Source organism: Macaca mulatta, chromosome X, assembly GCF_049350105.2.
Source record: "Macaca mulatta isolate MMU2019108-1 chromosome X, T2T-MMU8v2.0, whole genome shotgun sequence".
NCBI lineage: Eukaryota > Metazoa > Chordata > Mammalia > Primates > Cercopithecidae > Macaca > Macaca mulatta.
In genome coordinates, this window is record NC_133426.1 from 145,028,627 (window position 1) to 145,054,954 (window position 26,328).

Here is a 26,328-nt window from a genome sequence, read left to right on the forward strand (position 1 = left end):
AGCTACTCGGGAGGCTGAGGCAGGAGAATCAGTTGAACCTGGGAGGCGGAGGTTGCAGTGAGCCGAGACTGCGTCAATGCACTCCAGCCTGGGCAACAGAGCAAGACTCCATCTCAAAAACAAAAAACAAAAAACAAAAAACAAAACATATCAGTATTATTATAGTATAATGATAATATTTTGGGTAAGGAATGAGGAATCTACATTCAGAGAATAGGTGGATCCAGGAGCAAAATCTAATATTCCTTTTTACCAACGTACTCACATGATGATGGAGGAAATAATTCTTTGGAGGTTGAAATATCACTGACAAGAATAAAACATTTGAACCCTGAACATCACATCCATATAACATATTGGGGAATTGTTACAATCACAGATGTTAATGGTCAGCTGCCCTTCTCAGGGCATATTAAGACCTCCACACAGACTTTGAGAGGCAAGTGAAGAATGCATTAGTGCAACAGTTATGTTGAATATATGCAAATAACCGCAAGACCCAAGGGTGTACCAGAAAACATTTTTTCCCTAGAACAAAGGCTTGGGAGCAATATACATTGTTATTCTCTGTTACAGTCAGAAGAAGCAACAGTGGCCGGGCTTGCCCCTGGCACCAAGGGCAAAGTATGGACAGAGTGTAGTAGTATCTCTTTGGAGCCAGGTTAATAGAAGAGTGGGCTGTAATGATGGCTTCCCTGAATGGAGCCAAGTAAGGACCATGTCAGTCAGCAGATGGTGTGCAGCTATATCTTCAGTAGCCATACCAAAATGATGAGGGCTAAAGTATCTGTATAACATTGATGTTGTTTCAGAGTCTTAAACACATTTCCAATACCAAAAGATACACACCAAGACTAAATACCTTCTTGATTAAAATAAGTAATTTGGCAAACACAGGCCTTAATAACAGGTTTTTCATACTTTTTTTCACCCTGCTCTTGTATTTTCAGCTATAGTGCAACTGATAGGGTGGCACTGTTTCATTTGAGTTCGCATCTCAGCAGGATGGGAGGCTTTGAGGATTGCCATGCAGACTGTAAATGTTTCCCTTTAGCATATTTCTCTCAAAAACATATATATATATATATATATTTTTACATGGGCTGCACTGATTCCCTTGGATCTAGAGGGAGCAACAGAGTGTACTGAAGTTGTCCATACATAAAATGGGAACACTAAGTCCCCAGTCTGGCGAACAAAGCCTGTGATGGCAGTGTTGCCAAGTGCACACATCCTGGTATAGATTAATGTGTCTCAATATATTTTGTTTCATTCACATGTAACGTTTTTTAAAGCAAGAACAATAGAACACAGAAAGAAAAACAGTTGATAGATATTATGAGTGGGCATTTAAAGAATGTTTCATAATGAACCTAGAAAACACAGTTTCCTCTTTTCAGTAGGTTTTAGAAACCTACTTTAACTAATCTACCTCTTCCTTCTACATTCCCACCTCTCTCTTCTTCTCCTCCCTTCCAGTCGCATTTTCAGTAGCCTGACCTTCCAATTAATTGAACAAATACTGCCAGTAGCAAGGGTCACTCTTCTAATTCTGAGCCATGTTCTGATGATAATTAATTTTCCAGATTAAAAGTTAGGTTATTTAAGCAGGTTTGACTTGTGTGCACCAATTATTCCCCAGCCTAATGAAATTAATATGCAGATTAAAATTAGATTTTCAACTCTGTTAAAAAACTTGAAACAATAGAATCTTAAAACATAAATCATGCCCATGGGGGTGACAATGTAACTACCTATATTGTCTATGCAGCCTTTCCTTCCACCAGTGATTTCAAAATCCAGGACTAATTATTATAGTTAGGGCTTTGATGTTCTCTTCCAGGGTATATTTGATGTGAATGAACTTCATTATTACTGAGATCAAAGCATGGGAAGGGAGAGATTGAGGAAGAGGGAATCAATACTCACCCAGTGCACTGTAGCTAAGCAAAATTATGAATTCACGATAAACAGAATATGGATTGCTCACTCAAATATCCACTGGACTATCAGATACTTGAAGGCAGCTCCTAACATAAGGTCTGGCATACAGTAAATTATCAAAACATACCTAGTGAAATAAATAAATTAAAAATGGAACATACGAAGAAACTTTGGAAGCTCCCTTGTATAAATCCAAAAAAGGTTTAAATGTGGCACTACATTTTCCAATGAATAGAGGACTATTTTATACTAGAGACAGGCAAGTCAGAAACTTGCCTGTGAGGGTAGAAAAAGTAGGTGATCAAAGGAGGAAAGTGGTTTAGAGGTAAATTCAATTTCAAAACTGGAAAGGAGGACAGACAGGGGAAGGAGAAGAGGTATGGAGAAGAGGGGGAGAGAGTGAGGGACGGAGAGAGAAAAGGAGGAAGAGAATAGAGAATAACAAAAGCAAAACAATACTTAAGCAAAAATAAAGAAATTCCTAATAATCCAGACATAGGCAAGAACCTTATACTCTTGGTCTTTTTGTCTGCAAATAGTTAAGGGTTTCAAATAAATTCTATTAGACTGATTTTTGTAAAATGGTGAAAAAAATCTACCAGTTCTGCTGATCTTCCTGGTTGTTGTATGAGGATGCAATGAGATGATCTAGGGTGAAAGAAGCTCTGAATATTGTAAGCTCCAAAAACATGAAATGTGGGATTGCTTCTGATAATATAGGCCCAGAAACCAGGGCCAAATAAATAAATCCACTTTTCAAGATTGTTTTTCAGTATGGGATCAATTTACAAAAAAAGAGGCCGGGCTATATGTGCTTTATTAACATGGAAGAATATAAATTCTGTCAAAAATTAGGACTGCGCATGAATTACACTTTGTGTTTGGTGCTCTCCTCCAAGCTTGGTTCTCAGAGAACTGTTTTGCCTCCTTTCATTTTTCATTTCTGTCTGCAATAGGCTGAAATGGCTGCAGTAATCCAAGCCATAGCACTAAAGAAATGCAGTGCTGAAAAAGGGGTTTCATGAAATACCATGCCACAAAATGACTTAAAAATACACATGTTAATTAGCAACCATTTGTAAAGAAATGCAAATTGGAATTAAGAGTATGCACATTGGGACTATTTTTCCTCATATGGTTACACTGAATTATTTACCAAGAATTTCTATCTTCCTAGATATTTCATAGATATTTTAATTTACCTTATGTGGACCCCACAAAATGTCAGCAGAGTGTCGCTTTTTCTCCTTAGTTCTTCACAAACAAAACTAAGAAAAATATTCAGGAACCTGTCAACCAATGGCCTGTTGAAAACAGAACTAGGACTCAGATATGACCATATTTCAGCCCTGGAGTTCATTTAGTCCTCTATACTGAATTGTTCTGGATTTTCATATATTTCTGTAAAGCAATGCCATACCATGGCTTATCCGGGCTCTGAATTCTTCCAAAACAATGTTTTCTAAAACACACTGAAATAAGCTAGAAGTTAAAGAATGAGAGCAAACAAATACAATACATCCCTTCCAGAGGCTAAGATGGGTTATTTGTGTCGTGATATAAAAATTACAGGATCCAAACGCCTCACTCTCCTGCAAGCCTGGTCAGCAAATACATTTTGGCATGGAAGTAGCTTGTTGAGACTCATGACAAAGAAACAGGCCATGTGTCTTCGAGACTGTGTGACTGGCCCAAGACTGTGTTAGTCTGACCCTAACCTTGCAGGAGAATACAGATTGCTTAGGCAATCCAATTAGGTGGCAGAGGGAGTAATTCATTTTACATAAAATATGTTCCAGAGAGACTGTGTCAACTGCTGTATATTTTAAAACTTATTAGGGCATCTCACTGTTTAACAGAAATCTGTGGAATTTTTTTTTCAAGTGAAGAACACGTCTCTAAGGTGAATGACCCCCTGAAAAACCTATTAACCTGCTTATTATGTGTATTAATTCAGTATATTGGTTTTTTTAATGGCAGGGTTGATCTATGTGTTTTGTTGTTGTTGTTGTTGTTGATTTAAAGTCTGTGTTTTTTTTATTATTATTATACTTTAAGTTCTAGGGTACATGTGCACAACGTGCAGGTTTGTGACATATGTATACATGCGCCATGTTGGTGTGCCGCACCCATTAACTCGTCATTTACATTAGATATATCTCCTAATGCTATCCCTCCCCCCTCCCCCAACTCCACAACAGGCCCCAGTGTGTGATGTCCCCCTTCCTGTGATCTATGTGTTTTGAAAGGTGAATCAAATATCAGATATCATTTCTAAAAATAAACCTTCTAGATTTTTAGCCAGTCCTGGAATTCATTTGTGCCCACTGGATACATAGTCTCTGCTACTATGAAGCTTTCTAATTTGTGGCAGTCCTCTTCTCTGTATTGACTTCAGAGTGGGATCTAAATCCAGCTGCAAGAATATGAGTTCTGAAGTACATGTTATCCGGAGAACAAGCTTAGTAGGTTGTGTCTTTTTAAATAGCTGTTGCAAGCACTTGCAAAGCTTAGGAGCTCTGAAAAATTTTCACAGAGATCCAACCAACTGTCATGCACAAGACAAAGGTCCTTTCCTCCTAGATGAATTGAAAAGCTCTAGCAAGGCCTATTAAAAATAAAATGACACCAAAGTGGGTGCATATTATATTCTTGTACCTCAGGATTTTTTTTTCTTTCTTTCTTTTTTTTTTTGAGACAGAGTCTCATTCTGTTGCCCAGGCTGGAGTACAATGGCATGATCTCGGCTCGCTGCAACCTCCACCTCCTGGGTTCAAGGGGTTCTCCTGCCTCAGCCTCCCAAGTAGCTGGGATTACAGGCAAGGGGCCACCACACCTGGCTAATTTTTGTATTTTTTTAGTAGAGACGGGGTTTAACCATGTTGGCCAGGCTGGTCCCAAACTCCTGATTTCAGGTGATCCGCCTGCCTTGGCCTCCCAAAGTGCTGGGATTACAGGCGTGAGCCACTGCACCTGGCCAGGAATTTTTGAGAATCATACTTTTGACACACATTGGACAGCAGCTCTGTTACATTTGGTAGGGTTTGTCTCTGAAGAAAAGTGTCACAGTAATTAGGAGTCTGCTTCTTCAAGAACTTTGAAAGGAGACTTTCTTGAACAAGTAGGAAAGTAACGCTAGACAATAGCAACTGCTCAAATGGAAGTCACCAATGTATTCTTTCTCCTGCAAAACATAAAAGCTGGTGTCAGGGCAAGGTGCGAAGGCCTCATCTATAAACCAAGGATTTGAATGGATGAGAATGGTGCTGCAGAGGACTGTTAAACTGCTGCATCACATTACATCTGCAAATGACTACTGAGGATAACAAGTGCTAAAGAGAGGAATCTTTTTTACAAAGAGCGCATTTCTACTCATCAGTGCCTTGAAAGGAGCTACACGAGAGGATGCTAGTGGCAGTCATTTCTCACGAATCTGAATGGAGGGAGCCAATTTATTCACTGGAGACCCAAATAGAAGAATTAATTCTAATCTAGGATTTAATGAAAGCCTACTGTGTCCCAGGCACTGTGACAGCCCCCTTTGAAATATATAACAATCTGCTTTACTCTTGAAGGCACCTCTCAGTAATTACATCCCTCTGGCCTGAGAGTTCCTCCCACCTCACAGGTTAGAAAATCATAGCAACGGTACCCTTAACAAGTCATTTTTAAAATAAACTCAATTGCAAGTGCACCTTTTCACCCACAGAGTAGTTACTGGGTAGACAATAGCTGTAAAGTCAACTCCCTTCTAAATGCGCAACTTCAACATTTGCTGAAGGCTCAGCCCTCCCTCCTATTTGTGTGCCCTGGCCCTTTTGAGGAGCTCAGCTCTAATTTGCCTCTTCCACTTCCCAGTTTTCTGACTGCAGGCAATTGGTGTGTTTTCTGATCCTGCATCTGCAAGATGGGGACAGCATCACGTGTCTCATAGGGAAGATGACAGAAGGCATGGGGAAGCAGTTAGCCTAGGTGGAGATGTTCAACAACTACCAGATCCCTTCCCTTCCTTTAACTTTCCATTTGTGTGATAGATAAGAAAACGTAGCGTTCTCCCCACCCTGCAACTTGAAACTGATCTAAAAACTGGTGATTGTCAATAACAACAGAGAAGAAAAGCACCTTTCCATTTCTGTGAGGGGCGAATATTACACACTAGTTGTATGTGCCAGAAAGGCTTACAGTACTGATTCCTTTTCAAGGATGACAATACATGAGCCTTTGATTTAGGGCTTAAAATAGTCTAAGAATCTAATACTAGAATTACTATAATGTGTATCAGTGAGACCACATGATAATAAAGGGATTTGTGAAATAATCCAATATTAATAGGCCAGATGACATTTACACATCTCACTTTAATTACTATGCTACAAAACTGCAATATTATTATCTCATTTCTTTTGTTCCAAACCACTGTTTTACTGTTCTACTTTCATAATGTAGGTTACTAATAACAATAATGAACAATATAACAGTACTTTATGTTTAAGCAGTGCCTACAACTGCTTGAATAGTTATGGCATTCAAGTGATAGGTAAGGGACAGTTTAACAAAAGTAATGACAACAAAAGTAAAAATTATATTAATGGGTTTTGGTAGACTTTTAAACAATTCTCTAAAGAGCTTGTTTTAGAGTCAAAGAAATGAAACCAGAGATGCTAATACACTAGAACCTGGCATTAACACTTTCTGTTGGAGAACTAATCCAGTGCAGGGAAGCTTCTAGAGGAAGCTGGGATCTGTTTAAGGTAGGTGGTACTGGCATGTGATATTCCTGGGGCTTCAAGACACTGAAGATCCAGAAGCTCTAACTGATCCTGAGTTCCAGAGGGTAGGAAGAGGTTTGACACAGAACAGAAGCCGGGCCAGGCAGCCTATCCCCTAGGCCACTTCTTTTTCCATTACAGTGGACAGCAGCATTCCATTTATTTTATATAAGTCTGTCCACTTAACATTCTCCTAGATCATGGCGTGAAAGGGTCACTCTTCTATTGCAAAACTGTTCACAACTGAGTTTGGGCACATGTTGGGTTTTTTCTTTCCAGTGAACTCTACTCTAGAAGTATTCAGGAAATGACCCCAGAGCCCCTTTACTGAAATTAGGCTTCTGCCTTTTCAGGTACAGATGTGGGTAACACATATAAGGAGATATATGAATTATTGAGTCAGATTCATGTGTGTTTCTGTGTGCACTCACATGCTTACATACGTGAGAGACAGAGTGAAACAGAGAAATACAAAGCAGAGAAAGACAACAGAGAATGAAAACACGGAAAGTTGGCCGGGCGCGGTGGCTCACGCTTGTCATCCCAGCACTTTGGGAGGCCGAGACGGGCGGATCACGAGGTCAGGAGATCGAGACCATCCTGGCTAACACGGTGAAACCCCATCTCTCCTAAAAATACAAAAAATTAGCCGGTCGTGGTGGCGGGCGCCTGTAGTCCCAGCTACTCGGGAGGCTGAGGCGGGAGAATGACGTGAACCCGGGAGGCGGAGCTTGCAGTGAGCCGAGATCCGGCCACTGCACTCCAGCCTGGGCGACAGAGCGAGACTCCGTCTCAAAAAAATAAAAGAAAACACGGAAAGTTAAAAAAAATGGGCCATTTGCTTTCCCCAATTCTATAAACCTGTGGACTTTGAGAAATATCCACCACCCTCACCCACCCTCACCCGTGAATGTTTAATGGGGAAGACTGGAAAGTAAGTTGTCTCTCCTTTGCTGGAGAAGACATCTCTTTACTGTCCAAAGTCCCAGCTGTGCTCAGAGCTTACGGTGAAATCTGATAGGCTGCCCAAGGTAAGTAAAGTTCTTCGGTAAAGTTAGTGTCTATAGAGGAGCCAAATAGAGGAGTAAACGTATTTCTTCCTGGAGATTTTCCTATGCTCAATGCACATCCATCTCTGGGGGGGGGGGGGGGGGAAATCCAGGACTCTTGAGAAGTTCAAGATTGGTGCAAAGAAATCCTGTGAAAGCTCATTAAAACAAGACACTTTGAAATATGAATGTCACCATCATAAAGTGAATCACATTTTCACAAGGGACATATAATGCTTAGATGTGTAGCTATGTTGCAGTGAACAAGACAACGATTTCCTATTTATGACTAAACTGCCATCACCTGTGATGCTGTTTATGATTGTTATCACTTTATATTATGGCCTCTGTAGAAACCACTGCAGTGAAGCCTGAATTCTAAAAATGCAATGATTTACAGGAGTGTTTAGGCCACGTATCTAGCTACAATTCATAACTGAGCCCTTAGTAGCTTAAATTAAATTTGGCTTGCTTTGTATTTCCTGAAATATTGCAACATTTTATATTAATATTTTAAAAGGATTTTGATGACATTAAATTTTGAAATTGGCAAATTACAGTTCTTTATCAAAATATGCAATTTAAATTTTCAAATATTTGTTACCTAAGTATCACTGTAGCTGAAAACACAACACAGTAATATCATATAAACTATCAGAAATATATAAAAATGATTAATACTTCATAAGCTTTGTACAACCATTACCTATCTGAAATAATGTTCAGTTCTATTTTCAACAATGTAGACTGTTAAAGTATTTGCATGCGAATGCAAAATACATAAATTATTCCTGCAGGGAGCTCTTAAAACTTAAGGTAATTATATAGCATGGAAGTGGTTTCAGACAACGCAAACAAAAGAACAAATAATTCTACAGTCACCCTTTAAAATGATTACTATTCTGTGTTACCAGTGATCGTGATCATTTAAAAATCCCTCCTTACAATTACATTCACATGTTCAATTCTTACTTTGTTCTTTTACCATCAACCTCTTACAGCTGGCTCTGAAAATTTGCATGCTATAAAAGCTGAACTAGTCAGCTAGTAGAGATGAATCCTACAGTTATATTCATGCTGTGAACAGAACCGTAACACTCCCTTAATATATCTTATCATTGCACTTTTATACTAAGCGTGAATCCAAATCAAGTCCTATTTTTTACATTCCTCCTGCTCAAAATCTTTTAATGGCTCTCTGCTGCCTACAGGATAAAATCTAAACTCCCTGGCCGGGCGTTCAAGGCCCTCCACAATCTGGCACCTGCTCTCCTACAACTCTAGCATAAGATTCCTCAACTCAAGCCAGATTGGAGAAATAAGTCCAGGATGAAAAGTAGGAGAGATTTTTTTTCTTATGAATGGAAAAATATCTCCTACAAACCAATTACTGTGCTTCAAGGGTAAGATACTCTCTGCGGGTAGAGAGAGAATCATTAGGTCACAGGGAGTATGTAATTAATTGCTCCTCAATCCCTTTCTTATGCTCTGCAGTATTATTTTTTTAAAATCCTGAAAAATGACTTGCAGTTCTCGAACATCCCAGTTGTCTCATGTCATGGTTCCTCACACTGTGATTTAGCAGGCAGTGCACTTGTGCAAGGCTGCCATCATGCACGCAATTCTTTGGGGCCACTTGATAATAATAGGCACCTCTTCTTTTCACAGTGCACAGAGAAAAAGAGTCAAACGTCAGCATGTCAGAAACCTCCAGGCTCAGCTTTGGCAGGAATGCAAATGCACTTTACCATTGATTATTTCTGAAGACTTTTCACAGCATCAAGGAAGAGGAAAATGAAGTCGTATCTGAACAGAAGGAAGCTAAATTATTTATCTCATACTAATTTTTACCAGATGGCTGGTGAAGAAAAATCTATATTGGCAAATATGTTGTATATATTACCTGAAAGATAATCAAGGGGCCTAAAACTTTAAATGTCCACAAATATTTGCATTTAGTCTTAGTGCTCACATTGATTTCATGCACAGGTTCTTCTGAGTGCACGTGATTGGTATACAATAAATTGTTATCACCAAGTCATTATAAGCTGCACCATCTATTCATGAATCACATCAGCAATTAGATTGCTTCTAATTTTTAAACTCTCAGATAAACTGTATTTGGTATGTCATTACATGATGATGGCTACTATATCCCTCAACATCAGGAGGATACAAACAGCACTCCTTCCCCAAGAGAAAGAGAATATTGCCCTTCAGTGAGAACACGGTTCTCAGAATTAAACTCCCTCACTAAGCTTCAGGCAGAACTGGTTAAATGCTGACTTCCAACTAAAATAAACACAGTCAGTTGATGGAAAGGTGATGACTGTAAGGGAGACAGGGTGTACCAGATACACATTATTTTCCTTTCCTGCCCAAGTTATGTCTCTGGGGGGAGGGTTGCATGTATTCCACGTCTGATTCTACCCTCCCCGGCCCTGTCAGGGATCCATTTGCTCTGCTTTGAAGCTCACTACTGGGGAAAGGAGACATAGACTTGTTCTTTGATTGACTCTCAAATGCCAGTTGTTCAGGAAAGAAGACATTCAATTATGTGTGCTGGTTTATATCAAATAAAACGTTTTCAGATAAGCCTAGCTATTCTATTCTGTTCTCTAGGTAAAGCAGGTATAAGTTCTGGCTCCAGAAAGAAAGTGGTTCGTGTAAAGAATCATAATGCATGGTTTACCTAGACAGTCAGAACTCCTCTGAACAACATCTTGATATAATGTTTGCTGTTTGGCAGAATGTATGGTATCACCTCTGGCTGACTTATGAAGACCAATTTTTCTATATGCCATTTAATGAAGAGTTTACTCATTCAATTCAACAAAGAATTCTTAAGTGCCTATCACGTGCACTAGTTTTCCTAAACTAGATTCAGACAACCATGGTGCTTAGCACTTTTGGAACAGCACGTGCCTTCTCTAGACAGTTGTCCAAAGAGCAGTTCCCAGGTCTCAGCCTGAACTCATGAAGTATCCTAAAGTGTATTCTTACAGCAAGAAGACAACAGATCAAAACTGAGTTCTATAGTCTACACTGGCCAAGCAAGATACAACTCTACTTTGCATGAATCTCTTCCTACTAGAATAATCTGCTTGAGCATTTATTCAATTCCAAAAGGATTCATTTGGTAAATTCATGTTATAGTTAAGTAACCTATTACCCTTAGAAGTGGCAGTAGCTAATTACTTACCAATTTCTTTAAAAAAAAAAAAATGTGATTATCCTAGATCAAGGTACAGATTAAAATTGAAATAGCTTATGTTGAAACCTAAAACCAGATCTTTCAGAATCACACTTCAGAATGACCCAAGTTGCCACCATAACAGTACCTACAAGAACATACAAGTTGTACATGCTATGACTAGCCAAATATGAGTCAATCACAGTGAACTATAAACAGTACTGTACATTCTAGGCCAATATAAGACATTAAGATTCAATTTTTTCTTTCTCTTTTTAGTTGACACATCATAATTTTACATATTAATGGGATACAGAGTGATGTTTCGATACATGTATACAAGGTGTAATGATCAAATCAGGATAATTAGCATAGCCATCACCTCAAACATTCATCATTTCTTTGTGTTGTGACCATTCAAAAATCCTATCTTCTAGCTTTTTGAAACTATATAATAAATTACAGTTAACCATATTTACCCTTTACTTCTGCACAACACCAGAATTCATTCCTCTTATCTAGCTATAATTTTGTACAATAAGGCTCCATTTTTAAATCACCTTTCCACACAGGAAGATTGCTTCAATCATCGGAAACAACATGCTATGAAATACACGTTGGTGTCACTGAAGTTATAGTTTATGCAATTCAGATCTACTGAAGGAATGTTTACAGAAGCTGGAGATTTGCTGAAAACCGTAGGGAAGAGGAAGGAACAAGGGAACCATAAGCCAAGTGACCGGAATAAAAGATAGTATGAAGACTCTGAGTAAACACTGACAGAGTTTCAAATCTCACAGCTTTGGGGTAAGCTCCACAGACTAAGTTGCCAGGGACTTCACTAATTTTCCAGCATTAGAAGGAAACAGGAGTAGACAAATTTAGCAGGTATGAAGCCATTAGAATAGGAATGTTTTAACTCTGTGCAAGCACATCAAATTATGTGTACAACTCCCATGAAAAAGCAAAGAGATGGGTGTGTAAACAGCAGTGACAGGAAGACAGACACACACATAAGCAGTGACAATAATTTCCGACTACACATTCGTTTTCTTAGCAATATAAACTCTCTATTGTTTTAAGTATTCTCAATATTTAGCCACAGTTGCTCACTGTATTCTGTATAGATAATAATAGATTTGATTTTTCCTGAGCCTGAGTCACAGCCTGGTAGTAAATTAGGTGCTTAGGAAGGTACTTTATTTCCTTGAGGCCACTGAGCCATCATTTAGGGCGTCATATGTTTGCCATGGTTTATGGAGATGCTCCTGACTCACTTTAGTGGGAGTTGTTTTTGCTGCACTGCTGGTAGCTGAGTTAAATGAGTGTACTCATTATTTTCTTTGTGCAGTGCAGATGGGATGGGCTAATAATACTTTCTTGCCAATTCCATTCTGACCTACAGAGCAAATACCCACAACGTTTTGTTAAAATCTGAGGTTCATTCTTTGTGTGTGGAACAAAGCAAAGTCAATGAGGCTACCTGGGGTGGAGGGAAAATTGTGGACTCCTTGATAGCATTCCCTAATTGACTGTGTTAGTTGGCCACTAGTACCATGTAAACTATACATGTTGTATAACATTAATTTACAATATAAAGCAGATCATGTCATTCTTCTACTCTACACCTTCCAATAGCTTTTCACTTCACTCAGAGTCAAAGACAAAGCCCCTGACTTGGCCTATGAGATCATCTGTGATCTGACCACTACTACATCTTTGCTCCTATGTATCATTTGTTCTCTTTTTCATTTTCTATCTCACACTGGCTTCCAAGGTTGTCCCTTTAATATGCTAAGCATAGCCCCACCTCTGATTCTTCGGACTGGCTTACACCTCGGCCTTGAATAATTTTCCTCCAGATATCCGCCTGAACCTTCCCCTCTCGTCTTTCAAATACCACCTCAACAGAGAGGCTTTCCCTGACCATCCTATATGAAAGAGAAACCCTTATCCCTCCGCACTCTCTATCCCTCTAACCCTTCTGGTTTATTCTCCAAAGAACACTGTATCTTTATTTGTTGAATGTCTGTCTACCCTCTCTATAATATGAGCTCCCTGTGGACAGGGATCATGTTTTGCTTATGGCTGTACTCCAGCATTTGGAACAGTACATGGTACTCTGTATTCCTGCCATAAAAATTTACTAAATTAAGGGATAGATGAATCCTGGTGGCCTGATACACTGAAGGAACAAATTATTCCAAATGATTAAGGTCTTTGCATCATTATTAAACAATTAGATCTGTCATAAAATATTTAGGACCCTACTGAGGTACAGTTCTCAGGACTTTAATTTTCACTCTTGTTATGAACTACATTACAATTATAAATCAGCATCTCTACCCAAAGAAACAAAATAAACCCTTATGAATACTCTTTTGAGCTAAACATGAAAGGCTATTCACAAAGAAGGTAGGGCAAGATGAAAGGAAACAGCTAAAGAGAATACCTTTGAAAAGTGTGCCAACAGGTAATTAATCATTAAAAGCAGCAAATCCTAATGGCTAGTAAATTTCAAGGACTTATCCTAGTAATATATGAAAGTGAAATCATATATATCAGAAATGCCAATATATCAGAAATGCCAACATATCAACATATCAGAAATGCCAATTCCTTCTACTGAACAAAACAACAAATGAAGAATACGTCTTTCCAACGAAAATTCTGTAATTTTGATGATTTAATTAAAATACATTGCAGATTACAGATTAAACATTAAAACATCGAAAGCAGGTTAGCCAGGGACCTAGTATTTATCTCTGATGTTTCATGGGGGCTTAAAACCTGATGTCACTTAAACCTGATGTGCTTAAAATGCTCTTTGTAGAATATGGGCATCTCAGGCTGAGCACATAGAGTATAGAAGGGTTCATGGTTCATTCTTTTTGCCATGGACCACAGTTTTTCTTCAATTTACCAAAACAAAGATAAGAATTTTTTTAGAAAGAGAAATATTAACCAAATACATGCCACAACTTGCTAATTAAGTACAATGGGATACAAAAATCAATCACTTCAGTGCCGTGCTTCCAATGTTATTTAGAGAAGGAAATGATTTGAAAGGAAGCATAGTAAGGAGAAAGAAAAAAGAATGATAAAGCTAATTATTAGCAATTAATTATTAAATTAAATTAAAATTTAAAAAAGTTAAGAATAAATTAATTAAAAATTAATTACAAATTGGATTTAAAGAGTGATTAAATTGTGAATTACACTTCACACAAGTAAGTATTTTACCAACAGCAGTAAACACAAAATGTATCTTTATTCTACTCACTGGCAAGTACGTACATCAGGACTCCATCATAGTGTGCCTTGCTAATAAGTGAACTCAGAAGTAACGTATCTAATCAAATACTTGGGATGGTTTAGCCAGGAGCAGAGGTTCAGGGCCCTGACCTAAGAGCAGTGAAGAGGTTTAGCTGAATTCCCTGCAAGATAGCCTCTTTTGTATATAAACTAACAGACTAGATACTGGACTCAAAATAAAAGTAAGGCAACAAGCACAATAGGCCTTTTAGCCGCTCCTTTCATGGAAACTGGTTTTTAAGACATGCCCACCGCAATCAACTGTCTTGGCTTGCTGATTTTGGCACACTGGGAAAAGGAAAAATGTATAAGGGGCGATTACATGCATTTAAAAAAATCTGAACTAAAGGTTAATGGCAAATAGCGTTCCAGACTGGTGCACTGTACACGCTTTTGTTCTTCACTTTATATTGTATATTAAAGACGCTTTGCATTTGCATACTGGTTGAGTTTTTAAGTCAGTAAGTTGCAGAACAATAATTAGAACCCAGCCAGGTCTGTCTAACTTAGTAACTTTGGGCAAGTAATGTTACCTCCATGCCTCAGTTTCCTCATCTTTAAAATGGGGGAAAATATAGTACATTCTCCATGAAGTTGTTAGGAGGATAAAATAAGTTAAGATTTGTAAAGGGCCACCCAGCCTATAATAAGGAATACAATTTCCTAAAGCAGAAGTTTATAAATTGAGGAATGAATGGCAGTATTTTAGGATGTTTGTATTCATGTAAAACAATTACTTTATGCCTCAATAAAATAGCATAGCAATGGCTGCCCCTATGTATAAACCAACACAGGACTAACAACCAATTAGTGTCTACAGTCAGCATCAAATCTGCTTCAAGGTGAGTGATTTAGGCTTTTGGTTTTCAAAATGGGGTGATGGGCTGGGCACGGTGGCTCATGCCTGTAATCCCAGCACTTTGGGAGGCTGAGGTGGGCGGATCGCTTGAGGTCAGGAGTTCAAGACCAGCCTGGCTAACATAGTAAAACCCCGTCTCTAATAAAAATACAAAAATCAGCTGGGCGTGGTGGTACTCACCTGTAATCCCAGCTACTTGGGAGGCTGAGGCAGGAGAATCACTTGAATCCGGCAGGTGGAGGTTGCAATGAGCTGGGATTGCACCACTGCACTCCAGCCTGGGTGACAGAGTGAAACTCTGCTCAAAAATAGATACATACATAGCGGGTGATGGCAGGTAATGAAATTCTGTGACTTCATTTTTTTGGGTAAACTTTGTTTTTTTTTCTGTACTTCATCAGTCATCGTTAGAGCATAGGTTAGAATCCTCCAACTTGAAGAATTTAAGCGATATTTCTAAATATCTGGCTAAGAAATCCCCAGGAGATTTCTCTGGAAGTACTTTTCCACTCCTTTGCTCTTCCACAGCTTTTGAGGAGTGAGGCTGCTCCTCCTATCACCAGGAAATGAACTGCAAGAGCTTATATTTTGATAGTGACCACCTAAAAATGCATTTTATTCTAGTGTACCTTCTTCTTGTCTACATAGTAGTTCCTAGGTTTTTCTTGTTTTTTTTGTTTGTTTGTTTGTTTTTTGTTAATACCCTCATCTAAAATATTGTCAAAATGTTGCTCTGCGACAGTAATCTGTGCCTGGTAGTCTTCATTTGGGAGTGGCCATGTCATAGAAGGAAATCCGGAGTATCCACTGGCTTTTAATTCAATGTCTGTTCAACATCTGTTTCTCCCATTTAACGACAAGCTCAGATAAGGCAGAGGAAGTTTTTGGCAAGCATCAGACAATCAGTGGATTATTGTTGAATGAATAAATGTTTGGATGGATGAAGGCATAGAAATATATAATGTAGGAAGCTATTTTGACGATGGTAGAAGGAGTAAAGATACACGGGTCAAAAATAGATTTATTCAGAATCTTGCTAATTGGTTAAAGAAAAACAAGAGAAGTTTAGATTGTATATATAATTTGGTGAGACTATTGATAACAGGTAGACAAAGTAAAAAGTGAGAGAAGGTTAAGATGTGCTAAGGAGGGGCTAGCAGGGTTGATGAACGTGGGTGACAGTTACTTGAGAGGTGAAATGCCTTTTCGAAGGTGCTACTCTAAGCAGATTTTAGCCAATCAGTAATGATACTGCATAATGATGGTAAAATAATAATTTATTATGCAATCAAATGATTTTAATTAATATCAAAGTGTTATTATGTTACATCCATCCTGAGATTAGCATTTGGAGCATAATTGCTAATATTAATGCTTTGCATCTATTCATAGCATATATGTTGATTATGCTAACCCTATGGTTTCAGAGGGTAACTGGAGAATGCATACCTTGTTTGGGGGCTACTCTTACTCTGTGGGAATAATTGAGAACCTGTGATACTAGGAGACTTTTCATTCATTCATTCATTCATTCAACAACCACTTACTACATGCATGAAAAGTGTAGACACTATGCTAAAGTCCTAAGGATACTACAGTGAACAAGTCACAGCTATTTCCTGCTTTTTCAGAATTTACAGTCTGGTTAGAGAAACAGGAAGGATAAATGTTGCAAGCACTGTTTGGCAAGATGAGTACCAAAGTAGGAGTAATCATAGTGCGCTATTAGGAACTTTGAGAACACATGGCGCTCTAGTCAGAGAAGGAGCTGCTGTTTAGTAAGAGCATCCTAGTCTGAGGGATAACAGCCATTTTAGCCTGAGGGCCACTAGAGAGGCTCAGTCATAATAATGGATATTTTATAATAGAAATAGCTGACATTTATTCAACACGTATAGTATGTCAGTAATGTGTACAGAACTTTACATACATTATCATAGGGAATACGACGGCATAGCGTATGTAAATCCCATAGGTGTTGAGGGGAATAGCAGAGTTGCCTTGGGAAATTTTCTCAGGCTTTCTCTAGGCTGCAGTGGCTCCTCAAAGCTGATAGCAATAGCAAATAAGAACAATCCTGTCGCAGTATCTCTTGGTTGGCAAGGAGTTCAACAGAGCTTATTGGAGGAGGAGACCATAGCACCTTGGGGGGTTCATGATAGCCAGTGAATGACAAGACTTGGTATAATATTTCACATTGCCAATCACTAGGAGCATATGGGTTTAACACTAACAAATCTTCTGGCAGATGCCAGTAGGTTATTAGCTTAATGCTGGTGGGTTAAAGTGTCAGAAAAGTAGGGGGCACGACCTCCTTTTCAATCTTCTAGGTAGGTACTACTAAAGTGTGAAACAAATGGCAGGCAGACTCCTCAAAAAATAGACACGATGTCCAAAAAACAGAGAAGGCTGAAAGATACTAATTTGAGAACATTGTGAGGCATCTTAACCAGGGAAATGCTACACATAGAAAGGAACAAAGTACCAGCTACGGACATCATTAAGGCCTAACTTTTCAATCAGACTGACAGCACTGAATGAAATAATCTGTTATATTTAATAACCCTTGCTAAAGCTTTTCAGAAATCATGATGGCATTTCATAGATCACCCCTGTGCACTCTGAGCTCAATTCTCAATTACTGGTAAAATGACTCCTACATATTATTCTCCTTGACCTTGTTCTTTACGAATTATTGGAAATCAATTTTAGAAAAAAAAAAGCAAATTAATTGACATATATTTATTGATTGCCTATGGGCAGGGTAATGTACTAGGTTCTTGGAAATGAATGAAAATATTTAGTTGAATCTTTAATTTTGATCCTCTGGGATCCCATTTGTCATGAATAAACACAACCCAGTAACTTAAGAATTAGGTGTTTATGTGACTTCATCTATTATTAAAATAACATTAATCACCATGTTATTGAATTATCTTATTAGAACTGCAAACACAGAATTTCCTTTAGCAATTACTGACTTCCTACACAAACAAGCATTTAAATATGGGCATTTGCCTTTAGCCGTAAAGAGCCAATATTAGGAGCTTTTGCCTCAAGCCACATGGGTATGCATAAACTATTTGAAACCATTTAGAAATTTTGACACAATATTATACAATCATATTGCATGCGATGATGGGACTACATTGACTACTTTTATCATCTCAATTTTCCACTTAATGGCTTTGGCTATATACTTAAGGAAACCAAACCAATGATTTGGAGTGTCCTTCTTGGAAATTCTCATGACACACATTTAATTTTTTAAGTTTGAATTTAAATTTTTTTTGTGGGTACACAGGAGGTGTATATATTTATGGGGCACATGAGATATTTTGATATAGGTATACAGTGTGTAATAATCACATCAGGGTAAATGGGGTATTCAACACCTCAAGCACTTACCCTTTCTTTGTGTTACAATCCAGTTATACTCTTCTAGTTATTTTAAAATGTACAATAAATTATTGGTGACAGTAGTCACCCTGTGACTATGAAACACTAGATCTTACCATCCTATCTAACTGTATTTTTGTACCCATTAACCATCCCCACTCCCTGCCTCACCCTTTCCAGCCTCTAGTAACCATCATTCTACCCTCTATTTTCTATGGCAAATATTTTCTTTGAATGTTGCTCTATGTAGGATGTACTTCATTTTTAGAATAAAGTGATCTGAAATATATTACAGTTGGGGGAATTACACAGATAATACACACTCACTATAGTATACATCTAAGAAAAATACAACAAGGAAGTTTCATTTCTGTCCCCAAACACTATGTTATACAATCCAAAGGTCCAATAGAAACACATTTGAGGAAGTCTGCTTCTTTAGGTAATACGCACTGTGTTGTCTTTTCAGAAATCTACCACCACTACTACTCATTCAGTAGAGGAGTTAGGGCTAGTTAATAGATAACAAGTGACCCAAACTACATAAGTTACTTGGCTAGTATATGTCCATGCAATTTTCCTTCCTTCTCCCAAACCCTATCACAGTTCTCTTAGTCAGCCTTTTCTTTTGTTGTACTCTAAATAAATAAGAACTTGGAAAAGGGGATAAGAAGCAGCATATCCCTCAAAGATCTTCTTCTCAGATACCTGGTGCTCCTCTACAATTGACATTTGTGGATACAGAGTAACGGTTGCTTTCTGCCTCTTACATAAATCAAAACTGTGATTCCATTTCTTTGCAGAGACTTACGGCTAAGGAACGCTTCAGTTTCTTAAGTTCTGATGCTAAGTCCACTTGGTGCTTTGGAGTTCCAGTGGGGATGAATGAAAGCATTTCACTAGTGCTGCATTACTTAATCATATTAGATAACTTCCATATTAGGAAGTCCAGGAGGCACCATGATTGTTTAGAGATTTTCTCTGTTTCTCACATAGTCTTCTGTTTTCACCAATAGTATTAGATAGAAATTTAATTTCTCTGCCTCAGATTACTTTGGTAAAAGAAAATGAGAGAAGGAGAGTTGGTACATTAGGTTAGAAATAAGGGTATAGGAATAGTTGAAGATCAGTATTTCCTTGTTCATTTTTACAGGTAGTTTGCCATTTTCATGTGTTTCATTCTATAGGAATGGCTTTGTTTTATTTCGTTTGATAATTGGGCTATAATGAGAAATAGAGCAAAGCTGTGAAAGGGTTCATGACAAAATCTCACTAAGTACTATTTCTTTGAATGTGATGCAGATTTCATCAGGGGGTTCTAACCTTCTTTATCACCTTAATCTTTAAGAACAATAAAACACAATTCTCAATAAAAATTCTAATCTGCATATTAACTAAGATTTTCTTCTCCTTGGAGGAGTTAGAATAAAAATACAAATAAACAATGCATCAATATAAGAAATGAGAACATTTGCATTTACATAAAGCTTCATCCAAGTCTATGTGAGAAATATAACAAAATCCACATTAGTAAAGTTGAAATTCATGAAGTCCTAATGATGTTTCCCTGAATTCTACAGGACTGGCATTGAGTGATTCACTTCCTGAGCATTGACAAAATCGGATCCATTGTTCCTTTAATTTCATTATTTTCTCTTACACAATAGTTCCTTTTCAGACAAGAGTACAGTAATAGGTAATGACAAGTACAATAAAAATGATAATGTTCTTAGTTAACAATGAATGATTAAACTGTCTTGGTAGAAGTCAATACGGTTCCATATTCTTGTGAGTTAAAAGATGACTTTGGAATATGCTTCAACCATCACTTTAATATACGTTGTTCAGCATGAGAAAGTTAGCTTACTAAAGAGTGCTTTCTAAAAAGCATCTGAAATAAACGCAGCAATCAGCAAGACATACTGAATCCATGTCCAGAAAATTTCTGTTTTTAAATGGAATAAAGCATGTACCCCATGGCAGAGGCATAAAATGGAATTCAGGTAAAATGGCACATCTGACTCTAAAAAGAGCATTTTGATTCTGTTCAAAAGTTACATCTAAACACTAAAAGCAGCAAGGGCCTCTTCAATTTTCCATTTGCTAATTGTTTCTAATCTATTCTGCAATAAAAACATGGTGTGCTAATGGATAATCATTAAGAAGGAGGGAATGCTTTTCAGCTAGCTCCCATTCTCTCGAGGTCCACCCAGTTGTACTTCAGATGCCCTGGTGCCTACTGGATAGCTACTGGGTGCTGTCACCAGCCAGCTGACAAGCATAAGATTTGGGGTGTTCCTTTGCTCTAGAAGGCTCTGAGCTTTCACATTTCCTTTTTTATTGTTTGGTCCAAAGCCTTATTCAGGGTTTCCAAACTATCTCTCATTAATAAGGAACTCCAGCTTGAACAAGACTAGTTCCCCCTCCACCCTCAAAGTCTACAGTCTGGACTAATGGAAAGGAAGAAAAAATTCCACATTAGTGAAGTTGTGGAATCACAGACATCTATTCACAGTTAAGTTATCCAAGTTAAAAAGAAAAAACCTCAAATGTGTTTCCCTTGGAGTTTTGTATTAATATTATGCAATACAGTATTCAGGACAGAAATTTATCTTCCTATTTTATTTTGCTTAGGTGAATATGGAAATGATTGTGTATTTTCTGAGACTCCTCAGATAGGGAGGAGGCAGTCACAAGTGTGGTGAGACTAAGCCAACCTGGAATCAAACATTTTCTACAGACAGAAATCACTAATCAGTCTTGTGTTAAATTGCTCAAGAAAATCCATAAAGCAGTTAACATCACCTTGATTATTTATATACACAGATAGTTGAAAGTTGACTAATAAGATTTGGGAACAAAATATATAAAGCAGCTGATGTCCATCATGGAAAAGCACACATAAAATCCACACCATAATGCAGGATGACCATTTCTAAACTCATACCTTGTGTTCAGGCATCTACTAAAACCTTGAGAATGATAATATTTGTTTTATATTTTAATTCTGTGTCTAGTTCCAAATGAATCATCATTGACTACTCTCCCTCACCCAAAATTATGTAAGCATATAATAAATGGAGTTGTGGTTGTGGATCATCTTAGGAATAGACATTCAAACAAACAGGCATATAATTCTTATTTAAAAGTCAACTGGCCATCTATGCAAAATCCAAATACAATTTGTATCGGAAAAATTATAGGGTTGGGGTGTGTTTGTTTGATCAGAGAGAGAGGAGGGGGACCATTTTAGTCTATGTTTTCAAGGCTTTACACTTCACTCAACATAACTGCAGCTGAAACTCTAGTTATTCTAAAGTCATGGTGGGGAATTCTTAACAGAAAATCTCACAGCATCTTCTTTTGTGATTCACCTGTATCTTTGGTATTCTTTGTCATCTGATCATCTACTAGTCTAAATTAGGTTTCATTTAGCACACTTCCAAGGCTGTTCTTACAAACAGGCAGCTGCCACTAGAGCATCTTCTTAAATGGCTCCATAAATGAAGTAAAGAGTATGGCTGTTCCAGTGGCCTGTTTTGGCTCAATGGTACAATCTTCCAGCTGGTGAATTCCCCAGTAAGTAACCACTACAAGAACAATTTGTTTGATTGATGCAATGAAGCCTGAAACTTGCTATGGCACAAAGCTGCCTCCAGATTGGGAGGAAACTTTGGCTAGCACAGTCCCTTGAAGACGTAAATGTGAAAGGCCATCTTACATTTTGTTTTGACTAGGGCTCTCGAAAAGCTCAAAGTTACTTCAAATTATTAGTCAGGTCTGAAATGTTATATTCGATACCTGTACAAGTCTTTAAAAGACCAATCATTCCTTTGTTTCAGTGAAATTAAGTGATTTTGGGAGACAACATTCAGAAAAGCAAGCAGTAAAGATCAGCTGAAAAAGGGAAGTTGTTACAAGAGAGATCGTTTGCTCATTGATCTTCAAACACTAGTTTGCATGTGTGAGAGAGAGAGAGAAAAAAGGGAAATGAATTAATTTAAAAAATTAACTTAAGAAAAAAATATTCCACAGATGGCTAGTTATAGAACACTTGGCAGTCAGAAAATGCCAAGAGGGTTTCCCACATAAGGCTGAGAAAAAAATGAGTTTATTTCTTTTTAAAAGAAGCAGTGGCAGAAGGACCAAGAAACGGAAGGAAAAAGATAGAGGTGGAAAATCTGAACCTCCCTCTACCAATAGCCAACAACGCTCTGATTACAAGAATTTAGGAAACATAGACTACTTATTTTGGTTCTAAGAAATGCAAAGGAAGTTCCCTTCTCATCCTTTTCCACCTTCCTCACCGCTGCTCCATTCAATTTTATACCTACGTTGTTTTTAAACTCAGTATGCATCAACCTTAATATTCAAGGCTGGCCGGGCGCGGTGGCTCAAGCCTGTAATCCCAGCACTTTGGGAGGCCAAGACGGGCGGATCACAAGGTCAGGGCGGATCACAAGGTCAGGAGATCGAGACTATCCTGGCTAACACGGTGAAACCCCGTCTCTACTAAAAATACAAAAAATGAGCCGGGCGCGGTGGCGGGCGCCTGTAGTCCCGGCTACTCGGGAGGCTGAGGCAGGAGAATGGCGTAAACCCGGGAGGCGGAGCTTGCAGTGAGCTGAGATCGCGCCACTGCACTCCAGCCTGGGCGACAGAGCGAGACTCCGTCTCCAAAAAAAAAAAAAAAAAAAAATTCAAGGCTATGCTGGGTCCAATGAGCCCTCTGGAAGTGAAGGAACACAACCAAGATCTTTGTTTGTAGGAAAGGGGCTCTCAGTGACCTAGAGTTTGCTCCTTTAGTCCCTTCATATTCCTCTACCCTGGAGAGTAGATTATATCCCAGTTTCCAGAAATCACCCCAAGACAAGATCCAGGTCTCACTGAAGTCTAAGATTCCTCCACTCAAAACTAATTGGAAGGAACAAAGAGAGGCTGCCTCCTTCTCCTTGAACCTGTGAGGCCTTAGAATCTGTGTCAATTCTTCTGCAAGTATCATAGGAATTCCATGGCTACCTGGGGTTCAGTTTGAGCCGAGGCTCTAATGATCTCAATTTACTATTGATTTGACTCTGTAATTAAGTTAGTTTAATCCTTGTGCACTGAACAACCAGTGGACTTACTGCAAGTGTTCCTGACTGGATGGAAAAGATAGTAGGGGAGCTGTTTCCTGGGCCTTTTAAGCAGACACAGGCAAAATCATTTTGGAAGATTTTGTAAACACTCAGAATATGTGTATCTGTAATACATCTTTCTGGCTGGGCCTTTGGAAATATATCAAAAGCGTCTAGCATACTTTAGTTAATGCCTAAGCATTAACTCTGAACACAGGGATAATATTACAAGCATTGCATTCCTATTTATGAAAAATATGTAGATTTTTGGCAGTACATGATATGTCAGTCCTCTGTAAGTGCTTGTCAGATGAAGGCAGTTTGACTGAGATGTAGTGGCACTTAATTTTTGAAAGGAAGAGAAAGCCCCTACCCTGATGTAAAACAAGTGAGAAAAGTGTGTGCCTAACCGCTTTTTAAAAGGGCATAAAGATAAGACAGGGCAGCAAAAGGTGCTATTTTAAAGTAAAAAAGAATAGCAATCTGCTATAAAGAGAAAAAAAAGGAAGCAGGGAGCAATAATGCCATCAACTAAATTAGGGCTGATACAGGGCTGGGAGGTACATAATCATCTGTTTCTCAGATAATCAGATGAGAAGTGAAATCATTCCCAGTGTTTTCAAAAATTTTAACACGTATGCTATCACTAAGATGTTTTCATAGGGAGTTTTTGTCCTATGATTTAATTCCCTGGCATTTACATTGTATTTCTTCACTTATCTACATTTTGAAACCAAAATGTTCAAACACTGAATGATGGAAGTCTAGACTCTAAACTGTCCAACAAAAGACATGGATTTTTTCTTCCTGAGAAACGCCTGAGTTGGTATATTATCTCATAAACCTCATCAATAAGGATCCAATATCTGAGAGTTTTTTTCTAGATATAATACACTGTGTATTTGCATTCCTGAAAAGAAGAAAAATGTGTTTTTATAGTTAAAATCTAGCCATATTCTGTTGTCAGCTAATGAGGAAACTCATGAGAAAGCTACATTCTCCTAAGGTACGATCCAAAAAATATGTAAGACAATAATTGAATAAGAGGTGCTAGAAAGAAGTACTTAAAGAAAGTGAAGTTGGGACATGACAAAATATCTTGGAAAGAGTATTGGTTAGGAGTCACAAGGCTTGCTTTCTAATTCCAAATTCCAATGTTGTCAATTATTTATTAACTGCGTGTCTTTTGGAAAACCACTTCATCTTTCTGGACATAAGTTTCCTTATCTATCAGGACAGAATAATACGCCCTTCCCTATCTCACAAGGTGGTGCAGGGATCAAATGAGGAAATAAAGATGAAAATACTATAAATTTTAAAGTGTTAGATATAGGTCTATTACAATTATCATATATGAACAGAATACAGAAACATATATAACTTACAAATAAAAGATCATTATTATTCCATCTCCTAACACTTTTTTAAGAATTCAAGTGCCTGATCTAGACATAAAGGTTGCACACATTTAGGTGTGAACAGTTCCCTGTTCCCAAAAACAAAAACAAAAACAGAACAAACTAAATAGATTATTACTATTCAACTACTAAAATTATGATTAAGAATAATATTTTAATATATGGAGGAATATTCATAATAATGAGTAAAGAGCAGGTTTGAAACATGGTATGCATAGAATTATTCCAAATGTACATATATATCTTTATGTAATATATATTTTATATATGTACACATATATGTGTATACATATATTATGCTATATTATATATTAGGCTATATATGTATATTATGTATTTATACATATATATGAAATACATATATATTACATGAAGATATATACATATATTTAGAATGTATGTATACATATATAATATACATATATATTACATAAAAATGTATATTTAGAATATATTTGTGTATATATATATTTAGAAAAAAATATATATATAGAGAGAGAGAGAGAGAGCAAGAAAGACAAAGAGAGACAAAGAGACACAAATTTCAGCTAGCCACTACAAGGATCTATAACAGAACATTAATATTGGTTGTCTCGTGGTTGGGGGACTTTTTTTTTTTGTAGATACCGTTTTGTATTTTCCAATTTTTCTGCAAAGACCATATATTACATTGGTAAACAGAAAATAAGCATGCACAAAATAAGTGTTCAGAGAGAAAAGCTCAATTAGAAACTTAAAATTCTCATTGAACCTAAGACTATAAGAGAGTTACAAAGACATTTCAATAATTACTAAAGAGACTTAATGAGGATTGAGTTTCTTCATAGAAGAAGATCAGTTGACTTTTCGTGAAGCATTGGGGTGGTGGGGTAAGATTCCAGGTGAAATGGCTTTGAAGTTGAGTTCCAGTCAACATTTGCCATACGGTGGTAGTCTGTGCCCTCTGTATGGGAAACCCTGCCCTGCGCTCCCTTCAGTAAGAATACAGATAGAGTGCAGACCAGGGTCTCCCAACAGCAGCTGATTCAACATTCCACTCCATATTTTCTGTCTTCTTGTGATTCTATGTGGGAAATGGACGGCTCGTTGAGTTACTTTTTCCTTTAGAGTTATTCCACTTCAGTGATGGACACTAACTGATGAGGGTAGACTGTGGCTTTGTGGATCAGTTTGTCCCCTGTAAATAACTGTACTTTCGGACTTTACATAAATTTTTCTTAGTCTTAAAAAAACAAAATATGACAAATTTAATGCATGATAGGATT

The 26,328-nt window shown here is 37.7% G+C and overlaps 1 protein-coding gene and 1 non-coding gene across 5 annotated transcripts in view; both read right to left on the bottom strand.

Moving 5' to 3' along the window:
- FGF13 (fibroblast growth factor 13) overlaps positions 1-26,328 on the bottom strand; it is a 607,550-nt gene that overhangs the window by 8,397 nt on the left and 572,825 nt on the right.
- MIR504 (microRNA mir-504) lies at positions 26,002-26,084 on the bottom strand. The gene has a single exon (NR_032556.1). It is a non-coding gene; the product is annotated as a microRNA mir-504 (primary transcript).